Raw genomic sequence first — 27,743 nt, 5'->3', positions numbered from 1 at the left:
AGTCAACCAAGGTCACTTAGACCCTTAATTTGAAGCAAACATAAATACATGAAATCTGTGTGTACAGCAACAATGGTCTTATTTTAGAGTTCACTTCCAGTAGATCCCACAGGACTGGAAGCAATGCTTGCCACTAACACTAAGACTTTGAACTAGGACTGGATAGGATTTCAATTGAACAAGTGAAACGATCAACTCAACACCTTGGTCCATAAGTTGAACTGTTTTGAACCTGGAGAAATGACTCAATATAATTTGACCAGAAGGCAGATCTGTTTTAACAAAAGCCTGAGTTCTAATTCATAAGTCAACAATATAAAGAAAAAAAAAGGGTCACTTTGTAATTTTACAGAACCAACTGAATGGCCAGAGTCTAATGTACATGATATCACACATTCACCCACACTAGATCTACAGATATACATATGTTACTATCTAAAAATGTTTGAGAAATATATAAATCAATGTTTAAAAAGGGAAAACAAAAGGTTTAAAAAGCTGCACATTGCCATCCAACTAACAATAGTCAACAAGAGACTGCAGTCTGGAAACATCCAGATCAAACTGGTTTTATTTTTTCTGTTTTTTGGAACATGTGAGAAGAAGTTAAGGAAATTATACACTTTCAATCAGATTACTAACTTAAGTACTAAGAGGCAACATTATCTATTTCTAGGCTCTAATTAGTAATATGATCACTAATATACCAAGACCCCCCTCCATAATGACGGAAATAAAAAAGGAACAGATTACGCTGGGCAGGTCACCTTGAAAGAATGTCAGAGAACAGAGGAGCAGCAAAGATTGTTCACAAAACAAGCAAAAAGCAGGCACCTCAAAGGTAGGCCACAGTACAGTGGCTTGACGATGTAGAGGCAGATCTAGAACAGCAGGATAGATCAGAATGAAAAGTTGTGCTATAGTAGGTCAGGGCCCTCCAAGGGCTGTAGTCCCACCGGGATGGATGAACATAATGACTATTTTAAAGTTAAACTGCCATTATTACAAACTATTGAATTCAAACATGAGAAGGACCAACTGATTTTTATGGTTTTTTTTAAAGTGACTGGATTTTTTTTCTACCTTTCCCAATTGAAATGTTTAATATACACACCTCACTCATGTATCTAGCAATGGAAAGATGACTAGAAACTTTAAGACCAGAAAGTGTTTACCATAAAGACTAAATAATTAAGCCCCAGCTGATTACATAATCAAGTCTCAGTCCCTAGATCAAGGATATGATTTGTCTCTCTTTTCTTTCATCTTCAGTTTTGGAGATCCATCTGTTTCATTAAACTGTTCCTGGAGAAAAGGAAAAAATCAAACAAGTCAAAACTTAAGACATAGAGAGGTATAGAGAATTATTAAATAAATTCTCTAATTCAAAGCAAATGAAAAAAAAATTAAAGAAATGTGCACCCATATAAAGCAATAGAACACTGCAAGTCAGACATGGTCATGCCTTATTACTGTTACACAAAAACTAACACCTGAATTGTATTACCAGCTTCAGATAAGTAAGATACTATACAACTATTGTAAATTAAAAACACACATGTTTAACATGGCTTTACAAATAGATTGATGCTTACTTAATTTGAAGAAGAAAAAAAAAACTTTGTTTTTCTATTACTTGATTTCTAAATCAAAAGTGTATGTTATTAGTGGACTGTAAGTAATCTATGTACATTGTTGTGGTACTACTAATAGCATTGAATATACAATTAATTTAGTTACATTTTAGTATTTAAAAAATGGTTTAGATGTATGTGTATAAAATAATTTGAAAACAAAAACTTTTAGACCATGTTTATTTATGTCAATTATTTCACATGTGAAGAATGGTTCTTAGTGAATATAACAAAACCAAAAAATCAGTTTTCTGTCAATAAATGTTTACCTCTGTAAAATAACACAAATTAAAACTTTATGGCAATATCAGGTCCTCAGTGCTTGCAAAACTCTGCTCCAGGGAACAGCACCAGGATTTTATTTATTTATTTATTTATTTTTTTTTTTTTTTAATTTTTTTTTTATAATTTTTTTTTAAATTTTGTTTTTGTTATTTTTGTTTATTTTTTTATTTTTTTTTTTTTAATTTTTTTTATAATTTTTTTTTTGTTATTTTTGTTTATTTTTTTTATTTTTTTGTTTATTTTTTTTTTTTTTATTTTTTTTAATTTTTTTTTTTAATTTTTTTAATTTTTTTTTTTTATATTTTTAAAATTTTTTTTTTAATTTTTTTTTTTATATTTTTAAATTTTTTTTTTAATTTTTTTTTTGTTATTTTTTTTTTTTGTTATTTTTTATTTTTAATTTTTTTTTTTTTATTTTTTTTTTTTTTAAATTTTTTTTTTATTTTTAAATTTTTTAAAATTTTTTTTTTATATTTTTTTAATTTTTTTTTTTATTTTTTTTTTTATTTTTTTTTTGTTATTTTTTATTTTTAATTTTTTTTTAAATTTTTTAAAAATTTTTTTTAATTTTTTTTTTTTAATTTTTTTTATTTTTTATTTCTATTTCTTTTTTTTGTTATTTTTTTAATTTTTTTTTTTATTTTTTTTATTTTTTTTTTTTATTTATTTTTTTTTGTTATTTTTTTTATATTTTTAAAATTTTTTTTAAAATTTTTTTCTATATTTTTTTAATTTTTTTTTTAAATTTTTTTTTTTAATTTTTTTTTTGTTATTTTTTATTTTTAATTTTTTTTTAAATTTTTTTTAATTTTTTTTTTTTATTTTTTTTTTATTTTTTTTTTTTATTTTTTTTTGTTGTTATTTTTTTATTATTTTTTTATTTTTTTTTTTAATTTTTTTTTTGTTATTTTTTATTTTTAATTTTTTTTTTAATTTTTTTTATTTTTTTTTTTATTTTTTTTTTGTTGTTATTTTTTTTATTATTTTTTTATTTTTTTATTTTTTTTTTATTTATTTATTTTTTTTTTGTTATTTTTTTTGTTTTTTTTTAATTTTTTAATTTTTTTTTTTATTTTTTTTTTATTTTTTTTATTATTTTTTATAAAAATTTTTGTTTAATTTTTTTTTGTTATTTTTTTTTTTTAATTTTTTTTAATTTTTTTTTTTTGTTATTTTTTTTTTATTTTTTTTAAATATTTTTTTAAATTTTTTTTTTTTTTTTTGTTATTTTTTTTTTTAATTTTTTTTTTTTAATTTTTTTTAATTTTTTTATTTTTATTTTTTTTTTATTTTTTTTTTTATTATTTTTTTTGTTGTTATTTTTTTTTTTTATTTTTTTATTTTTTTTTTTTTTTTTTTATTTATTTTTTTTTTTTTTTTGTTATTTTTTTTGTTTTTTTTTTTTAAATTTTTTTAAATTTTTTTTTTTGTTATTTTTTTTAATTTTTTTAATTATTTTTTTTTTTATATTTTTTTAAATTTTTTTTTTTTGTTATTTTTTTTTTTAATTTTTTTTTTTTTATATATTTTTTTTTATTTTATTTTTTGATTATTTTTTTTTTTTTTTTTTTCTTTTTTTATTATTTTTTAAAATTTTTTTTAAATTGTTTTTTTTTTTACTTAATGTCCAGGAGATCTAACCATGAGAACTAACTGGCTACTTAATGTCCAAGTTAGTCACAAGATTCCATCCCACTAAAGAAATGATGGAGGGCTAGCCCAAAAATAAATTGGTCAGTAAGAAGTTCACAGGAAGAGAAAGTTAAAAAAAAAGGTAGATGAATTATAAACTTTCCTAACTGATCCTGAACTATTGATATTACAGTTGACTTTGTACCTTTTTCCTCCAAATGTTTGGGTGATAGCTCAGCACTATGTCTTTGGGAGGATGAGCTCAAGTTGTGGCTTGCACTGCTCCCTTCGTAGTCTTTCACCCTGGATGAATGTCTCTCTTCCTCCTTGGCGAAGGCTTCACGTTCTTTCCTCTCCCGCTTCTCTTCTTTGGCTTTCTCTTTGGCCAAAAAAAACTTGGCTAAATTCAGATCAAAACTGTATGAAATATTTTGAATGTGACAAAATTAATTTAAAAAATGTTAAAAACAAGTATATGATACCAACAAACATAGATAGAATGGAAGAATGATGCAGTACCTAGAGCAGGTAGAAGTAGTCTGGGAAATAAAAGTCACTTGATGTCAGTTTACCAGTGTAGATTCTCTTATTAGTATGTATTACTTACAAGTTTCCATTGTTTTCTGGTGCATTGCTTGATCTGACTTTAGCTTCCTTCTTTTCTCTGGCTTCTTTTTTCTCTGCTGCTCTCTTCTCTCTTTCACTTTCTGTAGCTCTCTTCTCTTCTCTTGAACTGAGTTCAGGTTTGACATCTTTGGAGCATCCTGTTCAACATAAGACAAATATCACAAATGAATAAAAAAGATCAGAAGAATCATTGATCCTAAAAATATTTGACAAGTTTTAAACAGGTTAAAGCCTGCCTTACCACCTATGTCTCAATGGATCACTGATCTTAAAAATATTTCACAAGGCTTAAACCATCTTTCTCAATCACTGATCCTAAAAATATTTGACAAGTTTTATACAAGTTTAAGCCTGCCTATGTTTCATTACTTTCACACCGGGTAGATAAAAAATGTATTTTAAATAGTTCATTCATTGGTCTATGTATATAGTAAAACTGTAGAAAGCATTGTTATATTTTTTTAAATAAAATTAATGTTGTAAATGTGCATACAGTTTGACAACAGACTCACTTCTTTTATATGGAATTCCGTTTCTTGTACCCAAGTTGGTTTCTTGCTCTTTAACTGTCCAGCATACCTAGCATAGCATTACATAAACATTTGTGAAGGTAGGCAAATATACATATACAAAGGCTTTTATAAAATTAGACTAAACTATCAGGCAACTCATGTCTAGTTTTAGCTATAATAGATTGTTCTTTCTTACCCTATAACTAATGCATAAATATCTGGTCTTTTATCCTTCTCTTTACTAAGTTTATCCACTTGTCTTTCTATGGCCATTCCAATCTGAGTCATTCTTGGAAAGTGAGGCAAAATCTGAGAGAAAACAAAATGTCATGTCACACAACTATATGTAAAGTAGAACAGCTGATAAGTTATTTACAAGACAATGTAAGGCAAGTGAATAAAGAAATGACCAATGTTGGGATTGTTAAAACAGATACAAAGTTAGGGCTAATACTGTGTAGTGAATATTGGTAACTCAGTATGCACACAATGATGTGAACATGGTCATCATTTTTTTTTTAAATACCAGCAGATAATTAGTGAGAACTAAATGAAAACAGTTCACCAGATCAAACTGTCTCCAGTACAAGATCTGACAGGAGAAACCAATTAGATACTCAGTACAAGATCTGACAGGAGAAAACAATTTGATACTGGGCCACAAAGGGACATCTTTTCTGTATCAAACAAAACTTGATTCAGCCCATACAGTAACAGTTGCTTTGACAAACAAGCAAATAATAACCTGAAAGAGAAGTTCAAGTCCAACAATTTTTTTGTTTCACCTGAAGCAGCATTTACTTTCAAAAACTATTAGCTGCTGAAATTGTGTCTTTATTTTCTTTTACAGACTTCTGCAAGCAGGTATTTTCTTGTCTGAAAATAAAACTAGCCTGACCTTGTTGAAGACTAGTCTTTAAGACTATTGAATGAATCTTTCATTCTAGACACATCTACAAAACTATTAAATTGGGTTGAATTCTAATAGTTAGCTTCTCAATTTTTGATGACAATCTATCATCACCATCAACAATTACCTATAATAATCATTTGATACAAAAATAATCTCAGAATCTTCATTATCTTGTTATCTTGTTGAACAAAAGAAGGGAAGGGTATCAGTCCCCAAAAGTCCACACTCTAACCCTAAACCTAAACGCAAAGACATTTGATTTTAAAGTCTTCACCTTAGTTAGCCTAAAATGCCATTTATGACAAACATGTCTGTAATTCTCATAATCAAGTCTGTTCATTTTGTTATTCATATCAGTTCCTTTACGGAAGACTGTTAGAAAACCTGGAAAGTTGAAGCACTCCTGAAAGTAAAAAAAAAAGTATAAAGTGAATAACTGGCCTAGAAAAATGTTAGCACATCTTAGCATGTCTTATCAGAGAGAAAGATTGTTCACATTTTCATAGATAGCTGGACTGCTGTGCCACCTCATGACAGTCTCTAAAGCACTGCACAGAAATCTGCCATAATGTCAAGCCTCATTCTCAGTACAGCTAGTCACTGTGTAAGTAATGTCATTGAAGACCTGAAGAAAAGCACTTCAGAAATAAATATATAAGAATCCTGGGTTGAAACAGCAACAAAGACATTAAAATCTCACACTTTATAGTTTGAGCTGAGACACAGTGGGTGTGCAAAGTAAAAAAAAAGACAAAAACAATTTACAAAAAGTTTCAGGCTCTAAAGAAATCTAAAATTAGAAAAAAAAATCAATCTGGATTGAACAGGTTAGGTTTTTTTCATGATTACCCGACATCTACATATCTTAAAACAACAGTATGGGGTGGAGTTTATGTATTTAAAATACTGGTGCAAACATATATAAATATATTGTAATTTGAATGAATTCCAACTACAAATATTGTAGATAGAACGTGCCCAATACTTACCCTATCATAAGTAATAAGAGTGGAAAAATTGGGTGTTTTTAAATTATGAAGAACTTGTATAAAATGACCACAGTATATGGCATCACTGGCAGTGAAACAACAGCGTGGAAACAAGCAATACTGAAGTAGATTGGTGGTCATCTCAGACTTGAGAGTCCCTGGGAAACCAGTGTTAGAACAAGATTAGATATGAGTACAAATGTATCAATGTATGTATATGTGTGTGTGCATGTGTGAGCACCTGTGGGAAACCAAGAATGTTTCTCCTCTTCTAGTCTCTCCATCACTCTCTGGACATGCTCCACCTGCCTCCTAGCTTCATCTTTCAATCTGTCAATTAAGATCTTGCATCTTTCTTGCTCTTTACGTTTCTTGCTGACAGGCTGCAAGAATTGAATATCATAACCAGGTTGTTATTGATTTCCAAAGAAACTATTATACAGAATCAAATCCCAGGCCATCATATAGAATACATTGACTTCAAAAAGATCGGTCCAAAAATACTTGCATTGGAACTGGGCAATTACATCAACATGTTTTCTATAGACCATAAATGTCTAAATAGATCACAATTCTTTTTTTTTATTTAAATCATAGTTGTGGCTTTGCTTTTCAACATACAATTATACAGAAGACAAGCAATCAAGGACAGACTAAACAAGGTGACTGAGAGATAAAGTGCTTGACTTTCAAACAAGTACAGACTAAACAAGGTGACAGAGATAAAGTGCTTGACTTTCAAACAAGGACAGACTAAACAAGGTGACTGAGAGATAAAGTGCTTGACTTTCAAACAAGGACAGACTAAACAAGGTGACTGAGAGATAAAGTGCTTGACTTTCAAACAAGGACAGACTAAACAAGGTGACAGAGATAAAGTGCTTGACTTTCAAACAAGGACAGACTAAACAAGGTGACTGAGAGATAAAGTGCTTGACTTTCAAACAAGGACAGACTAAACAAGGTGACTGAGAGATAAAGTGCTTGACTTTCAAACAAGGAGTTCCTGTTTCAAATCTATGTGAATACTGGGATTTTTAATTTTGGGACTTGGTTGGTTGTTGTGCTGGCTGTGGGCCATAGAAACAGATGATAATTACATCATCTGCCCTTCAGATTGCAGTCTGAAAAGGGAACTTACTTATTTTTTAAACGAGGTGGCAATTAATTTAAATGTCTGGCTAACTTTTATTTGCTGCCAACACAAATGGTTAGAATGATAAAGGAATGATAATGTGAAATGTGTTTAATGTTCTTGAAGTATACAGAATTAATAACATTATATCACATCTAGTCTACGTACCATGTCTTTGTTAGCTTCCACTGTACTGATTTGATTTTCCTGCAGAAGATCTGTTTCTCATAAGCACCTTTAGGAACATACAAGTCATACATGGACAGTGACCAGAAAGTGATGTAGAACTGTGGCCTGGAACAAGGAAACATTCATTGGGTTTCACAAGGGAATCAATCATTCATTCTTGAATCAAGCTGGGCTGCTATGTAAGACTTACATCAGGTCATCCCAAATTTTAGATGAAAACACTGGCTTGATGGCTTCAACCACTGGTCCCATAACCTCTTTGTAAGCATTAATGTAGCAAATGGTCTAGAATCAATGAGAGACACAAAAAAATGTTTTATGTAAAAAGAAAATGAGTAGAAAAAGACAAAAGATTGAACAATATACTAAAAGCTACCTTATGATTCTTTTTGTCCTTCAACTTTTTCAGTTCATCATATTTGACCTGTAATGAGATGTAGAGACTTGGGTTCACTCTCTTAAGTATTGCACAACAGTCATTAGTATATTAAACTTTTTTTTTAAAACAAAAAGTGAAAGTTAAAGACTCCATGGTAAATGATGATGCAGTGTGGCTTAGCACAATGACCTTGACTTCACCAGCTGTAGCTGCATACCCATCTAGAGTAAAAAACCATAATGCTTCACCAAGACCCAATCTGTGACTTTTGATTCAAAAGGCTCAACACTTTATCAATCAACTACCCTGCCAAACTTAAAAATGGAGTACTTAAGAATAATTATAAGAACAATTTAAAGATGAAAAGAATTATTTGCTTTTCAAAGATAAAAATTAAGAAACATATTGTTATACTAAATCTGGGCAGACAATTCAATTTGAAGCTTACATTGATAGCATGTGCATAGAGAAGTTTGGAGAGAAAGAAGGCAGCTGAATGTGGGATATGGTAGGTTGATAACAAGACATCAATGGGAGGTAATCTCTTCACAAACTCTTCTGTACTGAGTTGCATGAAGAGGAAACTTTCTTGTCACATTTTCCACTGTCACTAACAACTAAGATGGGCTGTGAGGTTGAGTGGCATGAACTGCTTGGACATGTAACAAGGGGCATAAGTTTGAATCTCAATGTACATCAGGAAATTTTTATATTGACATGTGATCGAGTTGTGTTTGCTGAGCGCCCAAATAAAAAGGAAGCACAAAACTTTCTCCCAGACACCCTCTTTTTTTTTAAATTCTTTTTACTTGGCTACAATGTCAAAATAATTACAAGTGCAGGAAAAGATTAATAAGGAAGTGTGGTCAAGAGGCTAAGTACGCTTGAACTTGGCCTGGCTACCTATGAAGGGGGCTCGAGGTTCAAAACCAGACTAAAGGCAGCATAGAAAAACCTTCTCCCAGATACCCCCATCCCCTCCCACTGGTCCACAAATGAAATTGGACCATAGCACTCTGAGCCTGCTATATAGCATGAAAGTAGCACTATATAAAAGCTATAATTTTACATAGAAAAAGAATTATATACAGACAAATGAACACATTTGATGAAGTTAATGAAAATGTGTGCCATTGCCTACCTGATCATAGAGTTTTCCAACTAGTTTTAAATGTTTCTTGACATCTTCAGCAAATACAGTGCTGTCTCTCTGCTGAGACATCAACAAGCACAAAGATAGGCAAGGTCGTGCTCTAACAATGTGTCTTTTAAGCGAGTAGAAGATTTTTTTGTGTTCCGAATTTGAGAAAAGTTGCTGCCCTGTAAAGTACACAAAATGCATGAGTATAATAAGATTGTACATTCTGCATGTTCAACGACACTATTACTTGAGATGAACTGTACCTCTTGTCTGACCAGCTCTCCACCAGCCATTGCTTCCAACTGATCATCTGTGACTTCTTCAGAGATTTCCACCCCAGCCATTTTTCGCACCACCTCTCTCAAGAGCAGTAGATCAATGCTAGAAATACAATGTATAGCATACAATGTATAGCTGTGTCAATAATTCTTTTACAAATTTACATTCAAGTGATGCTAGGGATGATGCTCCAAAAAATATTTCATTAAAACTAGTTTTTACCTTTTGCCTGCTTTAAGTTGATTGGCCACATACTGCAAGATACCTGTCAACTCTACTTGGTATTTATGACAAATAGCTCCAGCAAAGTTGGCAAGACCTGACATTGGAATGAAAACATTAAACATTAAGGTTTATTCTTGAGGTTAATATTATGAGAACACAAGTTATTGAATGTTAATTTATAATGAAAAAAACTATTAAGACAATTTAAAAATAACTAAATGTATTACTTTGGAGCCAGAGTGAGATATTCATGTTATCTGTTTTCATCCTGTCTTTCTCTGGATTAGCAATGGCTTCAATGATACAAACTTTTTCTAATGTAAGGATCATTAAGTATTATCTATTATTCATGTTTAATTGTTTGACATTTTTAAAATAGAATGTATGCATTATTTTCACCAAACAGAATAAATAAACTCATAAAATGGAAAACTAGAGATTATTCCATGTCATAATAATAGGGAAAAATATTTTAAAGAACAGTATTGTAACAACACTTTTTTCTCTGTAAAATAAATTGAAAAAAAATTAAAAAATCAGGAAATTCAATACATCTAGGGGAAAAATTTATGCAACAATTGAAAGCCCTGTTCAAGAGACAAAAAGGTTTATACAGTTTTAAGATATTCTTTTCAAATTATTGTAGTAAATGACTACAACATTAAATTACACTTGAAGAGTTAAAGAACATCCAGACCACTTTAAAGGATACATGTTAACATGTCATAAGAAATAGTTGTCAGGTACTTGAGGGAGTCAACTACTGGACCAATCAAGTTATCATACCGCTGGATCTGGTTCAAAATCTAAAGATAGTGATCACAAATTAGTAGAACATTTACTCAATCAAAAAATCTAAAAGATATTTTACAATGGATATGATGATCCTTACACAGCGACAAATAAATTGTAAGAAAAAAATATACATGCATATACTCACATATTCAAATACAATGCCAGGATTACTATGACTCAACTTGCCTAACTGTTGACCAGAGGGTTTCACCGTCTCTTTAGAAAGACGCCTACAGAAAAAAAAAGGAGATTGTTTAAAAACGTGTCTACCCTAACTTTATGATTTATGAATTTTCGAATTAAGTATCTCAATTTAATTGAGAATCCTATTTATAAACACAAACTATAGGCAGTTCATGGCAGTGTTAGGATTAAATACAAGAGAAAGCAAGGGCAATAATTGTCTAAACATCTCAGGACACAAGTTTTAGACTTACTTCATGATGTATTGGGCTCTATCCAGACAATCTGCTCTTGTACTGATAAGTATTGGATACAAGAAAAAACTCTCATTTTTCCATGTCCCATAGAGATGATATCTGAATTGTAAAAGAAAGTTGTGTTTTTTTTGCTTTCATTAAGCCTCTAAGTGGGCAACACATTTTCTAGGTAGGGCAACAAGAAAAATGTTATTGCTAAAGGGAGGCACACACAAAAATCTAAAAGATGACGCCCACTTCGATAAAAACAAGTGTCCATGATCATAAGATAATTACAGATGTAGCAACATTAGCTCTCTCACCTTATCTCATATGGATACACACTCAGGCTATAACTGTATGCAGCGTTAGCTTGGTTTAAAAAGTGTTGAAAAGTAATTTTTCATTTAATCTATTCATGATCTTTATATTTAAAAGTTTTTAATAACCCATTGTAACAGAATGTTGTACTATTCATTTCAGTTCTAAACATGGGGTCCACATTTTATGAGAGAAATTAGTGAATTATTTAAACAAAATAAGGGACTGTAACAACCAGGGCAATAACCAGTAACCCCAGAAACAGCTTTTATATATGTAATATGTTTGCATCATTCAGTTTTGAAGTGAGACTGCAATTTGTGTGGTCAGTTAACCAGGAGATTATTGCAAGCTTTATTTAAAGACCAATGTCTGAGTACCACTCATGGAATCAAATGTTCAGACAGTCTTACGTACATGAGGTTGAGTGAAGAAACATGAAGTCAATCTTAAAAAGAAATTTAAAACAAAAATCTAACATAAAATGGAAAAAAAAATCTTACAGTCTGTGATTTGTCTTGTGTTAAACGAACAGCCAAAAGAAGAAAGCAAAAGCTTCACGACACCACATCAGGTCCACATCTTTTAGTGCTCATCCCTTGATGTATATAACTTTATTACACCACTAGTAGATGACTTGCTTTCTGGTTTCCAACTCACAGGGACACAGCAGAATTACATCTCTATTTTTGAAAAAAAAAGGTATATAAGGCTAAGCATTCTGATAGCTGAATGAAACATTTTTAAGTTTCTTGGGTTAAATTTTTTCTTTACAACTAATCAAGTTTTCAGTCCAATTTCTTTTGAAATATGGACAATCTTCTGTACAATGACTCCCAAGCTGAGGCAACCTCATCCTATCTGTAGCAGTTTTGTTATTTTATGAGAGGCTCAATGAACTCAATGCTTTTAGTGGTGCAACGTTTCTCCCTCAAAAGCTACGGTCTGCTGGATTTTTCAGTGCACAGACCAAAGGTTTGGAACTCACTCCCCATTGATCTCAGACAGACAACATGCTATACCACTTTTAAGAAGAACATTAAGACCTACTTGTTTAAAATTTTTTTAGATTAGTTTTTTATTGTAATTGTCGTGTTTGTGTTTGTAATGTTATTACAGCGCCTTGAGCCTACATTTTGTTTGTTAACAGTGCTTTATAAATAAATTATTATTATTACAACTCTTTTAAAGTTCTATTTATTATACACTGGTTGTATGTTTAAGCAATGGCCTTACCTCTAAGTTAGGATTACCATAAAACTCATTCAGGAACTCTATCAGACTGTCAGGGGCTAAGCTTGTAGCACATACAATTACATGCTTCTTGTTGTTAGATAGACACAGACTGTAGTCTTTACCTCAGTCAACTCTTTGTATGTGGCTAAGATTTCCTGAATCTAGAATGGCAAGAAAAGATTTATAACATTGTATTTCAATGAACCAGTTAGAAGAAATGACTTAAAATGTTTAATTTTAATTAGCATGTTTATAGTAAAGTACCCCTTTTCAGATCTTGTGATTTATGAGGACAGATGATGTTAAGGTCATTTGTTTCTTTGACCTGTGGTTAACAAGGGTGTCATGAAAACAGAAAAAAGCAAACACCACTTATGCTTTCCCCAACCTATATCTTATTTTATATATGAGTGTTTCTCAAGTACTGGTGACAAATAGGTATTGGTTCACTATAAAGTCTATAACTAAAAAAATTCGAATAAAAATGTCACTATTTTCTTTTCATTGCAATTAGAAATGGTTAATTTATAAATTGTGATATTTTGAGATTGAAAATCTAATAGTGGAATTTTAAAATTGTAGAAAATGTGTGAAAAAGTACATAAAATGGCCTATTTTGATGTAACACGGAACACCTGTGTTAGGTTGAAGTAATATTAGCTGTCTTTTTATGTAAGAAAAAAGAATTTCAAATGTCTACATCAGGTTTTTTTTTTTTATGTTACCCAGATGACTTTACCTCTTCCTAGGATTAAGAGAATATTTTTTTGGTTGGCTAAGTCTAGTCTATGCTAATGAGCCCGGCAATACTTATTCTGTTTTTGGAGCTATTTTATTTGATTCATAAGCCAAGTTGTTTTATTTTATACAACAAAAATAATAGGGTGTTTGAATTAAATTACAATTTTCTTACCCAAATTTATTTCAGACAGCCAGTTTTGGACATCAATGTTAATGATCTTATATTATATTTGTTTGTTTGTTGTTATTTTTTTATAGAAAATAAATGGGCAAATGTTTGTAGTGAGCTTGGTACATTGAATGTAGTTAAATGCCTAGATCTAGACCTACTAGATAGATTTATAGAGAGAGAATATAGAGGATTCAGCTTTTTAGGCAAGAATGGCTATCCTAACCTGTACTATTCTACAAAAGATCATCTGTATTAGAAATGTATTAAATTAATAAACAAAAAACAAAATTTTAGTTAATATTAATGCCTAAATATAGAGACTGTCTGAAATAAATTATGGTCTCCGGAATAAAACAATGTGAGTCAAATTTGTCTGCATTAAATGAAAACACATGGCCTCTTTGCCCTTAAATATAATAACAAATATAGGTTAGGGGTACAAATATAAGTAGTCATCCTTATTCTCCTTAAACTTAAACTAAAGAAGATTTTGATACTTATTTCTTTTCTAAGTCAAACCATTGTCAAATAATGAGCTGTCAAAGTCAAACTTTGAAATTTTGGCCTATAGGTGTCCGAATAGCATAAACTACTCTAGATCTAGATTATAACAGATCTATTGTAATTTATTATTATATAAAATATATTACTATAGATCTAGAAAATCACAATAGTCATTATTATCATAATCATTATACTAATAATACTATGACTATCTCACACTATCTGTCTATACTATTATCTGAGTATAGTCACTATAGACTAGTTACTAGACTATACTTAATTATAATACTAAAATAGTATCTATCTCACACTATCTGAGTATCTGTCTATACTATTTGTCTGACAATACCGTCACTATAGACTAGTCACTAGACTATACTTAATTAAAATACTACTATTTTATACTATATTTTTTTCATACTAAATAAAATTATAATATAGTTAATGGACCTCATTCACCAATCGTAAACAAACAACATTTAACCACGTGATTATCTATATCTTCTATACAAAGTACATGCCATCTATAGTGGCTGTCACCTGATACATATTTTTTATTGTTTTATCAATATTATGCCGTGGCTAAATGTGTTTATTTACGATTGGTGAATGAGGTCCATTAATATTATTTATACTATATTTTTATATTATATAATTACAATAATATAAGTTATATAGTACTTATACTACTTATAGAGTCCATACTTTATTAAATTATTATAGTATTAAATTATAGTTACACTACTAACTAGTTATAGATCTAGACAATATAGTCATCTAGTCAGTAGATCTATGTTATACACATTATAAATAGTATTATACCATTTAGTCAGTTTAGTATAGATTTCTATAGATCTAGATCTATAATCTATTTAATCTAATCTATCTCTAGAGATCTATACATTATTATATTATACTAATTATAGATCTATTTTATATTAACCTTTTCACCACTAAACAGTTGTCAGAAACTATCTATCCCTAAGACAGGCTAAGAGAAGGGATATATATATATATAACTCTGTATCAGATATTTAAAAAAAATCAATTTTATGACTAAATTCACAGGAAAAAAATAATTAGATCTAATAAAACATAGCAAAAATGTCAAAAACATTCCATAACTGAAGAGCTCAAAAACATTAAAATATCACGTCATATAATTTAGATTATTTTAGATTAGATCTAGATCTAGTTGCCTTCCAATCTCCCATTTCACTAGATCTATTCTAACATATATTCAATACTGGATCTACTCATCTAGCATCAATTTTTTTATTCATTTTCACTACTAAAAAAAATTGGTCTCAAATTTGTCAAATGTTAATGAGACAAATTCAACAAATTTATACAAATTGCTACCCAAATCGCTACTAGAAACTCTATATTAGTCTAGTTAACTCTAGTAACTAGTTCTAGATTTTTTCTAGATCTAGATATAGACTCTAGACTCTACTGTCTCTACTAGAAATCTAGATCTACTATGATGATCTAGATTCTAGTTTGTCTAGTTTACTCGTCTCTAGAGCTAGTATAGTGACAGTCTAGATCTTGAATCTTCATCTAAATCTAGTCTATATCTATAGTCTATTATTTATTTATTATATAGTAATAGAGATGTACTTATTATAGACATCTATACTCTATAGTTCTATAGGAGTCTAGTAGTCTAGTCATGGAACTATACTAATGGAACACCAGCTTCGAGTTTTTTACAAAGACAAAGAGAGTCGAAGTGCCGTCGCGCATCTTTTTCGCGCACCATACCTTTTTGAAAAATCGATGAGGATGCCAAAGAAGAAATTTACTCCGAGAGCCACTTGGATTGACCTTCATTGAGAGTAAAACTTCCCCACACTATATTTTATTAGATCTGTAAAAACTTTATCCATTTTCTGACTATCTGATAAAATAGATACAATTTCCCTGAATAAGAGATCGTCACTAAAGTGTTTTTTTTCGATCACCCTATAAAATGCCACTTATTTTCCAAAAAATAGAATCTAAATTCCGAAAATACAATCTTTCAGTGTTTCTGTGTTTGGTTTATTTACACTAAATCTGGATGAAGACATGTCTACCGTTCCGCCAAATGCGTATTTGTTACGATATACTAAATTGCACGAAATAAAAATAGGAGGCCTAATACAGTTTTGACACTCCAAGCTACGTATTTTTTTATTATCGAAAGGACTAGGCTATAGGCATACACGTCTCGTGGGAAACAAAGAAAAAGTTAATCTTGATAATATTGTAGCCTAAATAAAATGACAAAAAAAAACAACAACAAAACAACTATAGCCTAATCTAAAATGAAATAGATCTAGAGCTAGATTTTCTTGGACGAGTGATATAAAATAAGTATAAATAATAAGTCATATGAATCTGATAGATCTAAAACAAATACTGATAGAGTCATTCATTAATTAATTATTAGAATTACTTGACTACCAACTGGGTATTTTTATTGCCAAAATACAATGTATTTTAAGTGCATTTATTAAAAACAACAACCAAAAATTAAGCGTTTGACGCAACTAGATCTAATATTAGTAATATATAGATTCTAGTTCTAGATCCAGAACGCTACTTCTCTAATTCAGTTTTCTAGTTTAATTCTAGTTAGATCTAGATGTCTAGACCACTAGATCTAAATCTAGCCAGGGTTTTGTCATGGAATAGATTTATAAAACTTCAGCCACCTACTGATCACGATATGACAGATAGGAGTTAGATCTAGTACTAGTAGATCACTACATTTGACTAGAGATGATTACTAGATGATAGATCACAGTAAAATTCAATGTGTACTTCCGACTTTAGCTCAACAAACAAGTCTACTCCAAAGTATAGATCTACTAGTAAAGTCACAAAGTGTAAAGGATCATTATATATTCACATAAAAAAAAATTATAGGCCTAAAATGAATCGAATAATCAGTCACTAATTTGACTAATCAGTAATCAAAATTGTTGTTTTTTTTTTAAATGGCAAGTGTTATTGATGACTTCTGACTTGTAAACCAGTTGCAGAGATTCTAGTTTTTATTTTGATGACATGTTACGATATATCAATGATATTTAGATAAACCTATAATAGTGGAACAGACAGAAGGACCATTTAATATAAGGCAAAGAAGTAAGATATTTATAATTTATCAAACTCACAGAGGACTTGTGTCATTTGTGACGGCATTTCATGCATTTACAGAAGCTACAAACTATTCTACAAAAATGATAGGCTTGTCTTTGATTCCGAAGACTTATGAGGAATGCTATGTTTCCAGCCCCAGCTGTGACCTACATATTATGCCACACTGAGCACAGGCATAACCATTGTCAACCTGTGGTAGAATCAGTTGTTTTTTTTCTTTTTGCCGTCTACCTTCGGCAATTAATTTTCATTGGTGTATACCACACCTTTGTAAGTGACCTCCAGCTGTCTCGCTCTGAAGCTGTATGCAACCAGGTGCTCTCTTATTCTATGTCAGTTAAAGCAAGTTGGCGCCTAAGCTTGTCTTTAAAGCATTTCTGTGGTACCTCTTTATGTGCATATGACATGTTAGGCAAATAGGTTTTACCTATCGGAAGGCCATTTCGGAATATATAGGTGTTTAAAATGAAACTCCAAACATCTGGACTTCCAGTAACCAAGAAAATAAGCTTAGGATTCAAAGAGACGACACTGGCATTTCAGCTAAGACAATCAGTAAAATTAATAGCAACTTTAATTGCAGTCCACCAAACAAGATTATATATATAAAAAGAAACAAGTGTGGCTTCAATAGCATTGATGATATTTAGTTTACTTTTATCTCATTTACTAGTATTACTATTTCATTGACTAAGGTTTTTTATTGTCAAATATGCATAAGTACATGTACTAGTTCCTGCAATTTGATGAAAAATAATAATTAAATTGTGTGTAGTCTATATACAAATGTTTATAAGAGATCACAGCTTAGCTTAATTTCAAAACTATGATTTTGTGTTCTGACTCTACTCTAAATTATATTTTATTTTAAGAATGCAAAGTTGGAAATTCTGTTCTGATGAAAAAAAAATTATTAAAATAAAGTAGATGTTTATGGTTTCTTTGTATTTATTTTTAAATTATTTATTCATTAAAAATTAATTGTTCATTAACATTTACTTGAAGTAAAGATCAAAAACAAATTCAATTCATGCAGATCACAGCCCATCACTTAAATGTATTTACTGTCAATTCTACACACTATTCATTTCAAAATGTTGCTTTAAATTGTTATATGACATAATCAAAGTACTGGTACCTCACATTGATGTAGGCCTAAAGCACCTGAAATAATGACAAATTTTCATTCAATAACTTGTACTGTCATTTATTATCAGACGTGTTAAAACTAATGACCTGTATCATCATCATTGGCCTCCTTCAGTCATAGAAATAGAAAGACTAAGGTTTCATCTCAGAGCACACTTCCTCATGTGGCTGTGGAGCCCTATTTCGGAGAGACACTCCCATCCACAGATAGTGCAGGTTAAGGTGGTTTTTGCTTCGGTGGTAGAGGAGCTGGCCGTTTTTCGGATTGTACGTTTTTCTTCCTGAGCTGAGACCTATGTACTTTCACTGTCCATAGCTTTCTTGGTCACTGTCTCTCCATCTGTTGCGGTCTAAAGCTATGTCTTCCCAATTGTTAGTATTGATGTTCACTGATTTGAGGTCACGTTTTATTACATCTATGTAATGGAAGTGGGGGCGACCAGTTTTTCTTGTGTCAGTAGTGTGTTAAAACTAATGACCTGTGTATATAATTTATTAAGCAGGAGCATCAACAAATCTTGAACAATAATTGTCTACAGAAAAACTTTATTCTTATCCAAACAATATACATTGTCAATGTATTTAAGCAAGTTAATTTATATTTATACAAATCTATATGGCCTAAAGATTATAGCGTATTTTGATGTGTGAATACCAAGTTACATTATTACATGAAAATAGTGTACTCATTTTTTAAATATTCTGGGTAATAAAAATAAAAAACTAATGATACAATAAAATTGAAGCATTAGTCAAAAAAAGAAAAATTTCACTCAAGATCTATGTGAACTCTGCTTGAAAATTAATTAATTAATTAATTTTGAAATTAATTTAAAAAAAAATTATGGTTCTTTAGTCAATGGAATGATAGCAGCAATTATTTAACAATTTCATGATTATCCAATCATTTCAATATACTTATAATAACTGAAAAATAATTCATAAGGTTTAGATACAACCATTTGAAATAATGATTATAATTTTTTTCTTAATTTGCTTACTTCAAATCTAATATAAACAAGATTTCCTCTGTCAAGAAACTTATGAGGGAACAACATGCATGTTCTTCTCAGTAAGTTTTGCAAAGGGAATTAAGAATATTTAATTGATGTTGCTTTTTTTTTTGCCAACATTTTAAACCTTTGCACCAGGTTTTAGTTTTAAGGAGAATGCACCATATTTTATATGTTTACTTTTGTTAGATTCTTATTTTAATTTTAAAAAAGTAAAATTTCCCTTACCACTCATCCACTGCACTCCCTCTTGTTTTAATGGGGCTCAGATTAATAGTTTTCAAGTACAATATGAAACAGATTTAAAGAAATACTAAATCCAAACCTGTTGGCTGAATGACAGGATATACATAAATATGTATACAGCTTACAGTATAATATATATATATCTTAAATTAAAATTGGTCCAAGACTTTTATTTTGCAACATGATGGGATTTTCCTTTCTGGTGGTGCTATGCAGGGGTCCAAGAATCTCATCTTTTCTCATAACAGAAAGTTATCTAGTTATAAAAATAAATAAAAGGATTTTTTAAAAAATTAAAAAATATGTGTGACATATGTGTTGACCATGCTAAAAGTATATATGTTATTAATTATAGTTATATAATTTTGCCATTCTAAAAATAGTCTGTACCTAAAAGGAGCTACTGCGTTAATGTGTAGACATGGCCCTGACTTTAATAGTTATGAATTATTACTATAGGTGAAGGCAGATGTTCAGTTAATTTGATGCACATTGAACTAATCTAAAAGCAACTATAACATATATATATTATGATTTACATTTTCATGGAAAACTAGTTTTTCAAAAATACAAGTACTTCAGCTTATGAGAAAAGTACATGGGAAAAATTGCACTACCTTACCTTTAAGAGGTGCAACCAATCATTGACTTTTCAGGAATGCATGCCTTTTTCTTGCATTTCCAAACATAACTGTAATTATACAATTAGGCATATTGGTTAATTTCTTTTGAAAACATTACAATAAAAAAATAATAATATTAAATTGAAAACGTTGTATCAAACATACAAATTATCAGACAATTTTGCCTAATTTCATCTAACAGTTTATTGTAAAGGAATGGCCTGCACAACAGCCAAGGTATATTAGGCATTCATGAAAGATGAATGTGCTTAAGAGTGTTATAAATAAAAAATTAAAAAACTTAGAGAAAAATGTTAAATTCCATCCCAGATATTTGGATGTTGCTTGACCATGAAAATCACACAATTCATAAAACATCTATTAGATAACTAAAATAAAAATTGTATAGTAGTACTTACATTAAATATTGAATGGATGCCCAGAGAGTAGAAATAGTATAAGTATGATCCTTGAGCCATTCTGGTACATCATCAGAACTGGTTGCCATGGTTCTACTTGTTAATAACTGAAACATTACAAACATTTTTTTTTATTTATAATTTATCACAGACTAGAATAGAAATGTTGCCAGGAAAAATACCAATGGTTAGAATACACCTGATGCTACTTTTGTAGCCTTATTACTGGTTAAAATGCACCAAAACTTCATTAATTAAATCTGATAAGAAACATATATGTATCACACAAGTCCAAGTTTATCAGAGTGTCAGCAAATAATTAACTAGATATGTGAGTTTTATATTAAAGTACTGAATTTCAGGGGATAGATCCAACTTGACACCACATCATTTATTATTTCATGAACTCATGGGTATGGCATGGAATGGAAACTAATATATATGGGGTGTAGGCAAGGCATGGATTATAAATTGTCTTGTATAGATTAGATTGGGTAAAACTGCCAATCGAAGGTAACTTTTACTGATAGATCTGGATCAATTATAAATTTATGGGACCTAGGCCTGCATAAATTTTATCTTTTATTTATATATTTTATGTACATATATAACTAGTCTAGAATCTATAAGTATATCTTAATAATAATTTTTGTAGATAGATGTCATATAATATCTAACATATTAAGTATAGATCAGTAGATTTAGAATTTTAGCTAGTGGAATATTTTTATATCCTAATCTGAACTGGATCTATATATCTAGAATTTAGATCAGTAGATTTAGTATTTTAGGTAGTAAAAACTTTTATACTCTAAATCTAAACTGGATCTAGATCTAATTATTCTAGAAGCTCAGATCTAGAAGACTAGTTGTCAAGATTTGACTACACTATGGCTAATGCACTAGCTTAGTAGGCCTACTAGATAGATCAAGAGACAGAGTACTAATAGACTCGTCTTGCCTCGTTGGGCCTCTCAAATCAGCTATAGACTTTAGAGACAATTTAGGAAGGTGAATATCGATCCCATTCAAACATCTACAATCTACATGTTAGAGTCTAGCTATAGATGCTAGATCTAGTCTAGAAGGCTTATCAATAAAAAATAAAATCAATCATTTCTAAAGTTTGTAAAATTATATGTAGATCTAATCTATCTATTTATAATATAATAAAAATCTATGTCTACTTTTTAAATATTTAAAATGATATGGCTGGTGATATTAATTATTTTAATTGAGACATTGACATACTGTCACATACAAAGTAACAAAATAATTAGATCTTATACTAACTCATAGACTCATACCATATTGTATTAAACCCTCGAGTTTACGTTCCACTACCTTGACTTGACTATATTGACTAAATAAAGGGCACTATGATTATAGATGTAGATTATTATCTATGATGATGATGTTTATCAACTGGTAGATCTATAAGTAGTATTGTCACTTTAAGTATAAATGTGATGTGAAAGTGAAGTCTAGATTTAGAATAATTTAGATAGAATTGATAGATTATAGATCTACTATTAAAAAGTATTAACTATACTAAGTAACTAACTGTCTATAGTGTCTATACTATAGTATAGCCAGTATGACTCGTATGAGTATACTCATATACTGTAAAAGTGTAGGCCTATAATAGTAAGTATAGCTATAGACAGACTAGATCATAGATGATCGATAGATCTAGATCTAGAATCTTCAATCTAGATTCTGGACTAGAGTCACTAGATTTGACTATGACTAGATCTATAAATATTCATATTAATATTGACAATTATTGATCTCATGTATGGTCTAGATCTAGATAAAATAGAGTGGATCTCATGACTGTCTATATTAGATCTATTGATTTTTTTTTAAAACGTTAAATAAATCTAGACCTTTGTCTTTAACTTTAGTCTAGGCCTAGGTGTTGTAGATCTATATTATTCTAGATATTATACAAGAGATCTAGATCAATATAAGTCCGGTTTTTTTAAAATTCGCATTCGAAATTTTAAATACCCAGATTTAAGTATTTATATACCCATATTGGTAGGTCCGAGTTAATCATTTATTAGATCTATTAAAGTATGTCTATATAATTATAAAAGATTATTATTTTAAAAATATATTATTATATAAAAGATATAGTTATGAATATTTACTTTAAAAAATTAAAGAAAATGAATTTTTCACTTTTGCCAATTAACACTCTGGCTAGCAAAAAGTATGACTCCTCAATACTGTGAAAAGACGATAACTGCATGAGTTGGTTTGGAATTGTATTTTGTAAGACTAATTTTCAAAACATATCCTTCATGAAAGAGAACGAAAAAAGGTTGTCAAAAAAAAAAAGCTGGCTGGACTACGCAAATAATGGACCAGCCTCTCTCTCTTGATATCTTGTTAAGAACATTGGTGACCGGGAAAAGTGGATGGTTTGGTTGCGCGGGACAGATGATAAAAATGACATGTACATAAAAAAAATCCAGATTTTGTGTAAAATACCCAAATGAGGAAGTACTGGAAACACCTATTTTAATGAAGTGGCCTTAAAAAAAAATCTTTTGTGACGATCCATTATTCAGGGAAATTGTATCTATTTTATCAGATAGTCAGAAAATGGATAAAGTTTTTACAGATCTAATAAAATATAGTGTGGGGAAGTTTTACTCTCAATGAAGGTCAATCCAAGTGGCTCTCGGAGTAAATTTCTTCTTTGGCATCCTCATCGATTTTTCAAATTGGTATGGTGCGCGAAAAAAGATGCGCGACGGCACTCTGATCATAAAATCTCGAAGCTGGTGTTCCATTAGTATAGTTCCATGGTCTAGTGTGCTAGTCAGAGTCAGACTAGAGTAACTTACATCTATCGAACACCTTCGTTTTAAGGTACTTATCGAACACCCCATTGTATTTTTTAAAATTCACCTTTATTTCGATGATTATAAAGAAACTAGTCCATTCTTATTGTGCATCGTCCATTTCTTTATAGTTAAGTTATAATTAGTTTTATTTTCACCCGATGATCATTTTTTTACTTATATTCAAAGTGCATTGGTAATATTGGTATAAAAATTTCACATTTTTTTAACTCTTGGGAAGAGTGGAGTGAGTCTCGGGTTAAGGGTATTTTTTAATGCTAATGATGCTTCAGCTCAAAAAAACTATATAATACGCTTCTAATTAGGCTGAGAAATATTTACAACTATTTATTTGAAAGTGTCCTTTGTTACCTAAACATGAAAATTGAGGTTTAAAAAGGGGGTGTTCGATAATAGCAGTTTTTATATAAGCAATCTCAGCTTCGTAAGATATCGAACGCCATTTTAATGTTAAAAATAAACATCAAAGGGATATAACCCAAAGAAGACAAAATATTTAAATTATATATTTTTTAATTGTTATTTTTTTAAATAATGTAATGCAAAGTACAGATATAAATTAATCATATGTTACAATTTGTATCAGTTATTTGTGGTTTACCGTAAATGTGCTACATTTTTTTAAGTAAATAGATTTACATCGATATATGCACTAATTGTACCCATTTTAAAAGCTTGATTTTATGACACATATATTATAGCTAGATGCTAATAGTATAAATGCCCCATGTCAGGGTGGAACACAGTGGAATGTATTCTGTTGTTGTTTCTTTTTCAGATGCCCCATTCTATTAACTTCTGAATTTGCCCCATTCTATTAACTTCTGAATTATGTGTTATAAACCAATACCTAGCGCATGTGCTTGATGTGAAGAGATATTAATAAAACGAAAGGGCAAAGGGGGAGGTATAGAATGCAGATATGGTATTTTGAAATAAAAATGTCTTGGGCAGGTAAAAAAAAAAGGTCGGGGGGGGGGAGAGAAACAGTCAAGACACTGTATCCAGAGATCATCAATAATTGATCGACCATTAGAATGTGACGTCAGCCTCAAATACATAGAGTCAGTTGTGCTTCTCGATCTAGACGTGTGGCGCCGGGTCTATAAAATTATTTATATATATATATATATATATATATATATATATATATTAATGCGCTACAAAGACACTCCTTTGAAACATCACAAATACACAAAAATAATAACAATAACGCATTTAACCACTCTCTTATTCTGCCTACACCCCCTTACCCGCGCTTCCACTCTCCAACATTCACACTTTTTCAGTGCAAAGTAACAACGTAAATTTCAAGACTCAATCCAAACGCAGCCACCAGACTAACACACAACAAAAAAAAATGGTCAGTGATAGCGTAACACACAGGTGTAAACCAGGCCATTCACTATCGCTCTTCTAGGTCAGAGTTAGTAAAGGTATAGACGTCTAAATAGTTATTTAAAAACTAGCAGTGCGTGCGTAAACGAAACAACCCAAAATCGGCGACTCTAATCGGCGCCTTCGACATAGCGGTCACGCTCTAGTTGTCTACCTACAGTGAAGTCCAGAAGGGCGTCGGCGCCGTAGGCGCCATTATCCCATTGGTGGTTAGAAAGGCTTTTATCTAACTACCAGGCCTGGACGTAGGGCTCTTCACCTCTGTCCTGTCTGAGGCAGGGGCGTAGCTAGGAATTTTTCATCGATTGGGGGCCCGGGGGCTTGGCCTCTTTGGGGGCCCCTGCAGTTGCTTAATATTAAACTTTCAATGTAAAAAAACACTAATTTGGGGGACCCCCTCAAGTAGGGACCCGGGGGGATTTTGAAATGCTCCCCTCTCCTACCCCCACTTTAGCTACGCCACTGGTCTGAGGGCTCCCAACGGTAGACGGCCATATCAATTGACTGGGCCAGACCGGACCGTGACGTGTACACAGCGCACCGTCCCCGTTCCTGGGCCCCACTCGTTACAAGTGGCCGAGAACAGTGCTAACTTGGGGAGCTTGTCTCATATTCCTATACTGTAACCGCCACTGTTCCGTGCAAGGACCGCCACTCCAGCTAACGGGACACTGATGACGGCCCCCTTGTGGAACGGCGTGACGGACTTTTGGACTGGGTTCCGGGCGTTTTTTTCCATCCCAACCCCGAGTGAGAGAAAAAAACAAACAAAAGCTCACCCAGGGAAGCCCGGCCGGGCCTGGTTCGCTACACGTACTTAGACTGTCTAGTTTCCATCACTAGACGTTTCCACCGGAGGGCCACGCTGAGGCGACGGGTAGCTGGAATTTCCTCCGGCTAGTTGACTACCAGTAGCGGCGTATCCCGGCCACTCTAGTTGTCAAATGGTTAAATATTGACTCTATAGCTGTCATGTTTGTGTTTCAGACGTCAATAAGATAAACTTCTTGCGGAAGTAATCTTTTTTGTAATTCATATTTATAATTTTAAGTTCTCACTTTCTGGTCTTCGCTTTAAATGCTCTAAATTTTAAATGATCTCGAATTATGTAATTTGAGATCGATCTAAATAAGAAGGAATACTAATAAAACAAATATTGATCAATAGTCTAGGCCAGGCCCTAGACTATGCTGACATAGTTTGAACGTAGAATTTGTGTACGCTATTAACTTACCCACATTTTAACATGTTCAGATGATTCGTTTAAAAAGGATTTTTCATTGAAAAAATCATTGTGATAGATAAATAGATAAACTTAGATACAGGAATTTAAGTTTGTAATGAACATATTGGTTTTCAGAATACGCACATAGATTTTTTTGAGTGATCTTGCTCCTCGTCAGCAATGCAAATTACCTGGAACAAAAAGGTCTTTCAGAAGTACTGGATACACTATCTGGACAAGAATCATCATCATCATCACTCCTTTGAGTTCCTCATGGAACATAGGGCCTCGACAAAAACACGCCACTCTCCACGGTCTCTTGCTAGCTTTTTGATGGTGTCCCAGCTCTTCCCGGTCTTCTCTGCTTCTTCAAGTACACTGTGTCGCCATGTTCTTTTTGGTCTTCCTCTGCGTCTTGTTCCCTGGGGGTTCCACTCTAAGGCCTGCCTAACTCTGTTGCTGGTATCTTTTCTAAGGGTGTGACCAATCCATCTCCACTTCCTCTCTAAGATCTGCACTTCTATATTTTTCTGTCCACTCATCTCCCACAGTTTGGTGTTTTCTACTTTGTCATACCAGTGTATTTTTAGGATATTTCTCAGGCATCTGTTGATGAAGGTCTGTATTTTTTTTGTTGTGGCTTCAGTTGTTCTCCATGTTTCAGAACCATACAGTAGAACAGCCTTGACATTAGAGTTAAAGATTCTTAATTTAGTCTTGTTTGAGATGTAAGGAGATTTCCAGGTTGGTTTTAGCTGTGTAAATGTCTGACATGCTAGATTTATACGGCGTTTAATGTCTTCATCTGTTCCACCTGATATACTGACTACACTCCCAAGGTATATAAAATTTTCTACTTGGTCTATTGTCTGAGAATCCAAAACTATGTCTCCACTTTGTTTATTGTTTACTTTAAGTACTTTAGTTTTTTTGGTGGTTTATTTTGAGGCCTACTCTTTTTTCCTACTTCGCTTAAAGCTGTGACCTTTTCTTGCATATCCTGTAGTCTGTGTGATAATAGGGCTATGTCATCAGCGAATTCCAGATCTTCCAGCTTTTGTGTGAGAGTCCATTGGATTCCTTTCCCTGCGTTAGAGTAGGCTTCTTTTGTGACCCAATCCAGTACTAGAAGGAACAGGAGTGGTGAAAGAAGACATCACTGTTTGACTCCTGTTGTGACTGGAAATTACTCTGACAGCTTGCCACAGTGGGTTACTTGGCAGGTGAAACCATCATAAGGGTTCTTGATTATGGTTATTATTTTATTGGGGATCCCATAATGTCTCATTACAGTCCAGATAGATTCTCTGTCGACACTATCAAAAGCTTTACACTATCTGGACAAGAATAGGAACATAAAAAAGGCAAAATATGAAAATACTTTTAAAAAGCTTTTCTAGGGTATGGGGAAGAACTCCACATTCGCAACTATAAATTTCAATATTGTAAAAGGAAATTTTCCCTTTCAGACCTTGCGATCTATGGGGCAGATGATGTTAAGGTCATCTGTTTC

At 31.3% G+C, this 27,743-nt stretch overlaps 1 long non-coding RNA gene and 1 pseudogene across 1 annotated transcript; both read right to left on the bottom strand.

Moving 5' to 3' along the window:
• Nucleotides 1-106: 106 nt before the first annotated feature.
• Nucleotides 107-11,632, bottom strand: LOC106067620 (THO complex subunit 2-like; annotated as a pseudogene).
• A 7,719-nt stretch (nt 11,633-19,351) lies between these two features.
• Nucleotides 19,352-21,779, bottom strand: LOC129924100 (uncharacterized). Its single transcript, XR_008776006.1, has 3 exons — nt 20,732-21,779; nt 20,312-20,380; nt 19,352-19,945 (listed from the first exon to the last, which is right to left on the bottom strand). It is a non-coding gene; the product is annotated as an uncharacterized LOC129924100 (long non-coding RNA).
• Nucleotides 21,780-27,743: the final 5,964 nt, after the last annotated feature.

Source organism: Biomphalaria glabrata, unplaced genomic scaffold (genome assembly GCF_947242115.1).
Source record: "Biomphalaria glabrata unplaced genomic scaffold, xgBioGlab47.1 scaffold_25, whole genome shotgun sequence".
Lineage (NCBI taxonomy): Eukaryota > Metazoa > Mollusca > Gastropoda > Planorbidae > Biomphalaria > Biomphalaria glabrata.
The sequence above is the reverse complement of the archived record's forward strand: the minus strand, read 5'-3'. Positions and strand labels throughout refer to the sequence as shown.